This window comes from Trichechus manatus, unplaced genomic scaffold (genome assembly GCF_000243295.1).
Source record: "Trichechus manatus latirostris isolate Lorelei unplaced genomic scaffold, TriManLat1.0 scaffold00204, whole genome shotgun sequence".
Taxonomy (NCBI): domain Eukaryota; kingdom Metazoa; phylum Chordata; class Mammalia; order Sirenia; family Trichechidae; genus Trichechus; species Trichechus manatus.
Genome location: NW_004444140.1, coordinates 1,195,360 through 1,206,424, shown reverse-complemented (window position 1 = coordinate 1,206,424; position 11,065 = coordinate 1,195,360).

Below are 11,065 nucleotides of genomic sequence, written 5' to 3'. Positions count from 1 at the left end.
TTTGTCAACTGGTACGATGTTAAGCTTTGTCAGAAAATGCAGAAGTGACACTGCAGGAGAAAGGAACCTCTTAGTGGTTCTGGTGTGTTTTCCTTTTTCTTCTTGTTTCCGCAGTGTGTAGGGTCCAGTGGCATACAGGACTCCCAGTGGTGCTCATCCCCCAGCAAATTTCAGTGTCACCCTCATGGGAGAAAGGGGGTGCTTCCGTAAGTTCACTGGTGCCCTGCTATCTTCTCGGCAAGTCGTGGTTGGTGCCTCAGCGAGCAACTTCCCAGTGAGTTTCAGCAGCACCCCCTGGGGTGATTTTCCAACAAGTCTCAGCAGAGCCCCAGTGAGTGGCTTTCTGGCTAGTTTTGTTGACACCTCTGGCTTTCCAGCCCTGGACGGCTACACCTCAGCAAACTGTGGTCTATAGCCTGAATCCCAGTCTTGGGAAGGAATCTCTTCCAAATATGCTCCTTCCTTGGGTCCTCTGCTCAGCCCTAGAGATAGTGGCTGCTCCCATATCCACTATTCCTATAATCTCTAGAGTTCTCTTTACCCTGAGAAATGAATCCTCTGTTGTGGTTAATAATTCTTTATACTAAACTTTTGCCATTCAGATAACTGTTTTCTGTCTTCTGACATAATTGATACAATGGATTAGGATGATACCAGTCATAAGGGTGTCAATCATAAGGCTGGCTGATGACCCATGAAGTAGTCTAGTGTAAAGGGCTTGCCAGCCAATAAGTTTGTTGAGAATTATATAAGTAAATCAGACTGGCTTCTTCCAGACTTTTTTTTTTTTTAATTTGTGTATTTCTCCTAATGTTCACACAAAGAAAAAAATATGGGTACAAATATTCTGTAAACTCTATCATATTCCCCAGTTGTTGGGTTATGTGATCTAGTTACAGACACAGATAAAGCTAAAATGAAGAATAATCTTGGCATTAGATGGAATTAGTGAAGCACAGGAACATGATAAAGACTGATTCTCTCAATAATGCTGCCAGATTAGTGGCCTTCTCCAGGACTGCAGCATGCTCCTTTGAGATTTGTGTGTGTTCACACTAATGCCTCTTACTTCTCCTTCCCTTACATGCTGCCTTTTCTTTGGCTTAGCTGTATGAAGCTGCTCTGGGACTCCTTCAAATTCCATTTTCTCTTCAACTTGAATGACTTCTAGTTGGACTCTATTTATTTCTTAGTGGATGGCTTCTTGATGGCCTAGTAACTCCTCTATAGTTTTGTAATTATTTTTATTTATTTAAAAATATTTTATTGTGTTTTAGGTGAAAATTCACACAGGAAATTAGGTTCTCATTTAACAATTTCTATATTGTTCAGTGACACTGGTTACATCTTTTTCACAATATCAGTGTTCTCATTATTTCCATTCTGGTTGTTCTGTTTCCCTTAATCTAGCTTCCCTTTCTTCCAGAATTTTGATGAGAATGCAGAATTGTCCAGTCCTTAGAAAAATGGAGAAGGCTTGTGTAGATAGATGTCACATGAGGATGGTTATGTGAAAGAGAGACACCAAAACAAACAAGTATCTGTACCCTGAAGCTGCCTTTCTTCCTGCTAGCTTTCTAGGTTTTTTTCCACTTCTGGTCGGTGGATATCCTTGCAGTTGCTCTGTTTTCCTTGAGGTAGCCTGAGTTTCTCTTCATTGTAACCCAAGATCCTAACACTGGTTTCTGTTACTGCAACCATCAGGAGTCCCTAATCAGTAAGGGTCTCCCTGACGTTTCCCTGCCATTGAATTCTTATCTGTATAGCCTCAACACCAACAAGACCTTGTTATCTATTTTGCTTGACTTAGCAAAGAAGTTGGAGCCAAGTAGTTCTAGGTATAATTCCTATTCCTTGATAGAAATGGTCTGCCCAAGGACAGAAGGGGGATGTAGGGGTAAGGTGGAGGAATACAGTATGAATTAGGGCCACTTTAAATCTAATAATTTCCAATTTTTCCCTGGACCAATCCTATTCCACATTCCTCATATATCCCTTAACTCTTTTATATCTACTACAATGGCTACTTCAAATCTTCACTAGTTTCTTAAGGTCCCTATTCCACCTCCATACTCATTCTCACTTCATAGACAGCATCAGGTAAAGCTCTCTCCCTCAAACTATAAGATAAGCTGCAGTTGCATCTATACTGTTTTCCTCCTTACCTCCCTCTGTTTTTTTTTCCTTCACTTAAACATTCCAAATTCTGCCCTAGGCTAATACTTCTACCTATGCTCTGAATCACATTCATTTATTCATGTGGCAGATGCTGTCCACTGGTCCCCGATTATATCCATTCTCTCCTTCTTCCATAATATTATGGATTGAATCGTGTCCCCTCCCCCCACCAAAAAAAAAATGTGTTATAAATGCTAACCCTATACCTGTGGTTATAATCCTGTTTGGAAATGGATTTTCTTTGTTATGTTAACAAGGCAGTATTAATGTAGGGTATGTCTTAATCACTTTTGAGATATAAGAGAGCATATTAAGCAAGGAAGCAAGCAAGCACAGACAGGGGAAGATAGGTGCCACACCACACGAGATCTCTAAGGAAGCAAGAAACAGAAGCTGAAAAGGGACAATAATTTTCCCCCAGAGCCACAAAGCCTTCCTCTAGAATTCGGACTTCTAGTTCCCTAAACTGTGAAAAAATAAATGTCTATTTGTTAAAGCCACCTACTTGTGGTATTTCTGTTATAGCAGCACTAGGTAACTAAGACACAAAGCAATAGAATTTTGGCTGAGCAGGCCTCTTCGCACCTAGACATACACATGAGAACAAATTCTGGCTAACGGGATTTAGGTGGCAGCAGGAATCTTTTTTCTTTTCTCTCCCCCCTCCCTTAATTTCAATGCTTAGAACTTTGATATGACCACTGGAGCTTTTTCTTGGACCAAGAAAAAGAGGGCTTCATCCTAGAGATGGCAGACTAAAAAACTAGAAGGAGTCTGGGTCTCTGAGGACTTAAGGGAATAGAATTACCCCTACTACTCCTGGATGCTCTGCCTCCACTATTTTATATAAGAAAGAAACTTCTGTTTGAGTCACTGTTGTCATTAGTTTTCTGTCACTCTCAGCAAAGTCTAATCCTAACTAATAAAGATTTGGTATCTGGAATTGCGGTACACCAAATAACAAGACGTAAAATACTTAGCTTTAGCTTAGTGAAGAAGATTGGATGCCAAGAAGTATGAACACAGGTATTGCAGGCTAGAAAGCAGGTGACCCTAGTTATGCAGCAGCCTCACTGTATCTCTCTTTCATTTCAGACCCTTGTCTTTATCTTTTACGTTTAGCCTCTCTCCTTATTTTTGTATTATTGACCAATCTTAATTTCCTTAGTACCATGAACCAGATTCAACTCAATGGCAATGGGTTTGGTTTTTTAGGGATTACTCTAGGAATATAAGAAGACCTGGTTGCACAGTGATTAAGCGCTGAGTAGAAATTGATTCCACTTGTTGGCACACAACAACAACATTCTAGGAGTAAGAATCCCTTGTGTCACAACAGTTAAGAGCTCAGGTTGCTAACTGAAAGGTCAGCAGTTGGAACCCACCAGACATTCTGCAGGAGAAAAGACCTGGTGATCTGCTCCTGTAAAGATTACAGCCTAAGAAATCCCATGGGGCAGTTCTACTCTGTCACATGGGGTCACCATGAGTTGGAATCAACTCAACGGCACCCAACAACAACTCTAGGAGGGGGAGCCTGGATGGCACAAGTGGTTTGCAATTGCCTGCTATATCCTAAAGTTCGGTGATTGAAACCCAACAAGTAGCTTAGTGGAAGAAAAGGCCTTGGCAAACTGCTTCCATAAAGATTGTTGTGGTTGTTAGTTGCCGTCAAGTTGACTCTGACTCATGGCAACCTCTAGTGTGCAGTGTAGAACTGTGCTCCATAGCTTTTTCAAGGCTGTGACCTTTCAGAAGTAGATCACTGAGGTGCCTCTGGGTAGGTTCAGACCTCCAACCTTTTGGCTAGTAGTTGAGTACTTAACAATTTCAGCCACCCAGGGATTCAGAAAAGCCATGGAGCAGTTCAACTCTGTAACACATAAGGTCGCCATGAATGGGGTGGGCGGGGTGGGGGGGCAACTCAACAGCAGCTAATAACAACAACAGCCCTAGGAGTACACCAAGAATGTTTCAACAGACTCACTCTTGTAGCTGCTCCCACTCTTGTTTGTCTTTATCTCCATTTCCCTCAGGACCTGAACTCAAGAATTTCTTGCTTTGCAGAATCTCATTTCTGCAAGGAGAAGTTCAGATAGCTGGTAAAATTAGTAAGTCAAGGGTTTAAAGCAAATTCTTACTGTAAAAGCAACAGCTTTATTGGCCTTATTTCCCACTGCAACTGTTCAGCAATAACACAACCTATTTTGACAACAACCAAGAAGGTGACATTAACCAGAAGTCAGTTGCTAACATAATAATTATCTTCCCTAATTCCTGTCATTAAAATCATTGTACTTCTAGACCATTGTTTCTCCTTCTTCCTTGAATTTCCTAGCTCTGTTAAAGCTCATGTCAAGAGATTATACCATCCACTATCCATCAATTGTTCAAGTCATCCACAGACCTCTAAAATATTCCCCTAGTATTTTAATATTTAAAGACTGTAACAGATGGCTCAATACCACTTTCCTCACTACTCCTGTTGTAAGTCTTAATGAGTCTAGTATCCATTTAACAATCTTCCAATACCCAGTGCTCTCAATTCCTTGACGTCCTGCTCTCCAACATTTTTTCTTCCACCTGGCCTCAGCTGCCAATTGTCATGGTTACATTCTAAAACTGGTCATTACCAGTAAGTTCTCCACAGTTTCCATTTTAAACATCCTATTCTGTAATCACCAACTCCTATATTTCCTGCTTATTTGCTCTAATATCCTCTCCAATAATTCTTTAACTTCACTGAGACCTCCAATCTATGGCCCTGTCTTAGTTATCTAGTGCTGCTATAACAGAAATAACACAAGTGGATGGCTTTTAACAAAGAGAAATTTATTCTCTCACAGTCTAGTAGGCTACCAGTCCAAATTCAAGGCATTAGCTCCAGAGGAAGGCTTTCTCTGTCGGTTCTGGAGAAAGGTCCTTGTGATGCCATCAGTCTTCCCTTGGTCTGGGAGCACCTCAGTGCGGGAACTTCAGGTCCAAAGGACGCGCTCTCCTCCTGGCACTGCTTTCTTGGTGGTATGAGGTCCCCCAATTCACTGCTTGCTCCTTTTCCTTTTATCTCTTGAGAGATAAAAGGTGGTGCAGGCCACACCCCAGGGAAACTCCCTTTACATTGGATCAGGGATGTGACCCAGGTAAGGGTGGTGTTACAATCCCACCCTAATCCTCTTTAATGTAAAATTACAATCACAAAATGGAGGACAACCACACAGTACTGGGAATTATGACCTAGCCAAATTGCTATATACATTTTTAGGGGGACATAATTCAATCCATGACAGGCCCCAATCAACTTTTTACTCTCCATTGCTGCCCCCTCAAATTCTCACTTCCTTGCCTACCCAGCTTAGTTCCACAGTCCAATATTATAAACCACTCCCTTATAAACACCCTCAACTCCCTCGCTGAGGGAATTGTCAGCATAGGTATTTGGAAATACTCCAATCCTAGTTAAATACAACTCTCAGCCTACTCTGTGCCTGCACACAAGTGACTGAACATGGCTAGAGAAAACATACAATTGTGCTGACAGGCACTTTTTAAAATTCATGACCATAAGCCTCGATGGTGACCCACTGAAGGTATAGCTAAGGTATCATCTTGGAGAGAGTACCCTGTGAATATGGGGTTTCATCCTTCAGGATACAGAATATGCCCTAAATCTCTGAAGTCCACTTTTTAGACAAAGATGAGACAGGCCTATAAAACAAACCATAACACACCTGAGGAATGTGCCTCTTAGTTCAATCAAGTGTACTAGACCAAATGGGCAACACCCTCCCAAAAGCAAAGACGAGAAGGCAGGAAGGGACAGGAAAACTGGACTAATGGACACAGAGAACCCAGGTGGAAAGGGAAAGGGAAAAGGGGAGAGTACTGACATATTGCAGGAATTGCAACCAATGTCACAAAAGAATTTGTATAGAAATTTTTGAATGAGAAACTAATTTGCCCTGTAAATTTTCACCTAAAAGGCAATAAAATTAAAAAAAAAAAAAGAATCTACCCTAAATCAATGAGTATTATACAGTACTGTGTCCAAATAGGTAAAATACATGGGTCTAGGAGCCAAGGGTGAATGTAGGAGTGGCCCTGTTTGCCATCACTCACAATGACCCACTTGAGGGATTTGTGCTTCCTACCTCTGGAACGATGGACTCAGTCAAACTTGAGAGTGAGCGCCTCCTTGAATTTTGCACTCTAGATGCCTCTCTGGCCTCACCCTTACCTTCACCCTGGCCCTGGTGGATACCTGGTGGATGCTAGTTATTGTAGATTGAATTATGTCCCTCCACCCTGCCAAATATATGTTGTAAATCCTAACCTCCATATCTGTGGTGGCACAGTGGTCAAGAGCTCGGCTGCTAACCAAAAGGTTGGCAGTTGGAATCTACTGGCTGCTCCTTGGAAACCCTATGGGGCAGCTCTATTCTGTCCTATAGGGTCACTATGAGTGGGAATCGACTTGAAGGCAATGAGTTTGATATGGATTTTGTATCTGTGGATATAATCTCCTTTGGAAATAAGATTTTCTTTGGTATGTTAATGAGGCTGCATCAGTGTAGGTTGTGTCTTAAACCTACTTTTAAGATTTAAAAGAGCATATTAGGTGCAGAGAAGTAAGCACAAAAGATAGATGCCACATGGAGATCTCCAAGGAAATAAGACCCTGGTGGTGCACCATCCAGATATCCCCTCCAGAACTGTCCTGAATTCAAGCAGGGGGCCTTTTTATTCCTCCATCCACCAGTTATTCGTTGTGGCTGCCCCTGGGAAAGGGGTCTGACTTTCAGCAAGGCAGCTCTCTTCGGCAAGAGCAAGTCTGAGAGAGGAACTCAGCTAAAGCTGTCAGCCACCAACACTGCTAGCAGCTGGGGAATGAGTGCTCATGACTCTAACCAAGCCCTCCCTCCTCAGGGCCTTTGCCTTCCCTCTTTTCTCTGCTTGGCATACCCTTCTCCTAGATTTCCAAAGGATTCACTCTTTCACTTCCCTTAGGCCTATGCTCAAGCATCTCAGTGCTGGGGAGGTCTTCCCTGACCACTGTATAAAAGCTAGAACTCTATCCTCTCAGTATTCTCCTGTTACTCAGCTTTATTTTTCTTCATAACATTCAGCAACATCTGAAATATTTACATATTTATTAATTAAATGCTTATTTTATCTCTTTTCCAGTAGAATACAGGCTCTGTGAGTGCAGGACTCTGGTTGTTCATGTTTGTATCTCCAGTACCCAGAATAATTCTTGCAGTAGGTAAAAAAACAAACAAACAAGCTCATTGCCATCGAGTCGATTCCAAATCACAGAGACCCTATAGGACAGAGTAGAACTTCCCCATATGGTTTCCAGGGAGCAGCTGGTGGATTGGAACTACCGACCTTTTGGTTAGCAGCCAAGCTCTTAGCCACTGCTCCACTAGTGATCCATACAGTAGGTACTCAATATATATTTGTTGAATGCACAAACAAAAATGAATGCATAGTAGTCAAGTCATCGAAGATAAAGGGGCTTGGTGGAAGGAGCTTGGGCTTTGGAGTTAGACTGATTTTTTAAATAGCTTTGTTGGGTTATGATTGACAGAATAAATTGCACATACTTAAAGTATAAATTCAATATGTTTCAGCATGTATATGCATTTGTGGAGCCCTCACTACAATTCAAATAATGAACTTACCTTTCATCCCTAAGAGTTTCCTCTTACACTTTTGTAATTCCTCCTTCCTGCCCCTCCCATCCCCAGCCAACCATTGATTTGCTTTATATTTTTAGAGTAGTTTATATTTTCTAAAATTTTATATTTTTCTAATCAAATAATGTGTATTCTTTTTTGTCCGGCTTCTTTCACTCAGTATAATTATTTTGAGATTCATCCAGGCTGTTGTGTATACCAATAGATCATTCCTTTTTATTGCTGAGTAGTATTCTATTTGTTTCTCGTTCACGTTGGTTGATGGACAATTGGTGTCTTATAGTCATTTAGCATGTTATATTCTGCTATAACAGAAATACCACAAGTGGATGGCTTGAACAAAGAGAAATGTATTCTCTCATAGTCTAGTAAACTACAAGCCCAAATTCAGGGCATCATCTCCAGGGGAAGGCTTTCTGTCTCTCTCGGCTCTGGAGGAAGGTACTTGTCATCAATCTTTCCCTGGTCAAGGAGGTTCTCAGCACAGGGACCCTTGGTCCAAAAGATGTGTTAGTCTCTTGGCTCTTGTTTCTTGGTAGCCTGAGGTCCCCCTGTCTCTCTGCTCACTTCTTTCTTTTATATCTTAAAAGAGATTGGCTCAAGATACAACCCAATCTTGCAGATTGAGTCCTGCCTCGTTAACATAACTGCTGATAATTTCATCTCATCAGCACCATAGAGATAGGATTTACAACACAGAGGAAAATCACATCAGATGACAAAATGTGGACAATCACACAATACTGGGACTCATGACCTAGCCAAATTGATACACATTTTTTGGGGACACAATTCAATCCATGACACTTGGTTTACTTCCATTTTGGGGCAAGTACAAATAATGCTACTGTGACTACTCGTGCATAAGTTTTTGTATGGACATATGCTTTCATTTTTCTTGGATAAATACCAAGGGGTGAAATGATTTGGTCATATGACTTTTTAAGAAACAGCCAAATTGTTTTCCAAAGTGATTGTACCACTTTACATTTTCACCAGGTATGAGATTTTCAGTTGCTCAACATTCTTGCCAATAATTGGTACAGCCAGTCTTCCTAATTGTAAACATCTAATAAGTAAACAGTGGTATCTCATTGTGGTTTTACTTTGTATTTCCCTAATGAAGTATTTTTCATGCTTTTATTTTCCATGTGTACATCTTCTTTTGTGAAGTTATCTGTTCAAATCTTTGGCCCATTTTTTTTATTGAGCTATTTGTTTTCTTGCGTTTTGGGTGTGTGTATATGTATATATATATATATATTCTGGATACAAGTCTTTTATCAGATAGTTGATTTGCAACTATTTTCCCCTAATCTGTGGCTTGTCTTTTCATTCTCTTAACAGTGCAGAAGTTCTTCATTTTGATGAAGTTCACTTTACCAATTTTTTTTTAATGGATCATACTTTCAGTGTTGTACCTAAGAAATCTACCTAATACAAAGTCAAGAAGATTTTCTCTTTTTTTATAGGAATTTTATAGTTTTAGATCTATAATCCATTTTGAGCGAATTTTTGTATATAGGATGAGGTACAGATCAAAATCGATGTGTTTTGCACATGGTTATCCAATTGTTCCAGCACCATCTATTGAAAAGACTATCCTTTCTCCATTCGACTGCCTTTGAACTTCTGTCAAATATCAATTGTCCATACATGTGTGGGTCTATTTTTGCACTCTCTATTTTGTTCCATTGATCTATCCTGATGCCAATACTACCCTGTCTTAATTACTGTAACTTTATTATAAGTCTTGAAGTCAGGTAGGATAAATCCTGTCCCCTTTACTCCGTCTTGGTTGGAAGAAGAGATCAGACTGATACATTTAATTTCAGCTCCACCATTTAATACGTACATGATTCCAGACCAGTCAGTTAAGCACATCTATTACTCATTTACTTACTTGTTTCTTGTTAGTGTCTTGGTCTCCTAGGGCTTTCATACAAAATACCGCAAAGTGCGTGGCTTTAAAGAACAGAATTTTTTTTTAATTATTTTATTTTTTTATTGTTGTGATTAAATGAAGTTTACATTTCAGGTTAGTCTCCCATACAAAATTTTTATACATACATTGTTATGAGACCCTAATTGCTCACCCCATTCTGCGACAGCACACTCCTCTTTTCCGCCCCTGATTCCCCATGACCGTTCAACCAGCTCCTAACTCTCTCTGCCTTCCCATCTCACCTCTGGACAGAAGCTGCCCTTTGGTCTCTTTAAAGAACAAGAAATTTTTTTGTTTCACATTCTGGAGGCTAGAAGTTCAAGTCAGGGTATTGGCTGTGTCAATTCCTGCTGAGGGCTTTGAGAGAGGAACTGCTCCATGCCTCTCTGCTAGTTTCTGGTGGCTGCCGGCAATCCTAGGCATTCCTTTGTTGGTTATAGATGCAGCTGCTTCCATGTTGCATGGTGTCTGTCTTCACCCTGTGTGTCTCCGTCTTTGTATCTTTTCTGCCCTTTATAAAATACCACTCAGAAGGGATTAGAACTAGGACCCATTTTACTCCAGTATGACCTGTTAACTGATAACAACAACAACAAAAAAAAACAACTTATCTCCAAACAAGGACATATTCATAGGTACAGGGGTTAGAACTTCAGCACATCTTTTGGGGGGACACAATTCAATCCATAATAGTTAGGATTAAATACTGTAGTGCTTGGGTTAAATGCTAATTACTATGAAGAGTCTGAACTAGGAAGACGGCTCTGGAACTGAAAACAACTGGAACTGCAGGGTGGTACTGGGATAGATGGATTGAATGTGCTCACCTGGGACTTCCCACTAACCTCCTCAGTGCAGAGAAATGTGTCTACTCTTTGATCTTAGATATTGAAGCTTTGCAGAACTGGTCATTTTGGACTGAAACAACAACAAATGAAGACAAAAAACAAAACAAAACAAAAATACTGGTCAGGATCCCCAAGTTTAAAATGATCATTCTACTATATCAACAATTTTCTGTACAATTTTGTGTAAATTCTATTTTTAAAAAATTTTAAAGAGAAGGAGAGCATTCCACACATTATCTTGAAACCGAGGTTACAGTACTTTCTTGGCCTGCTTGACATGACTTCCTCTAACTCTCCTCTTCTTTTTCAGTCTTTGCAATACCTGCCCCTGCCAGTCTCCAGGTGCGCCTAGTTACAGGTCAGCTCTACAATGAAGGGGAGGAGCTACTTCTCAGAGA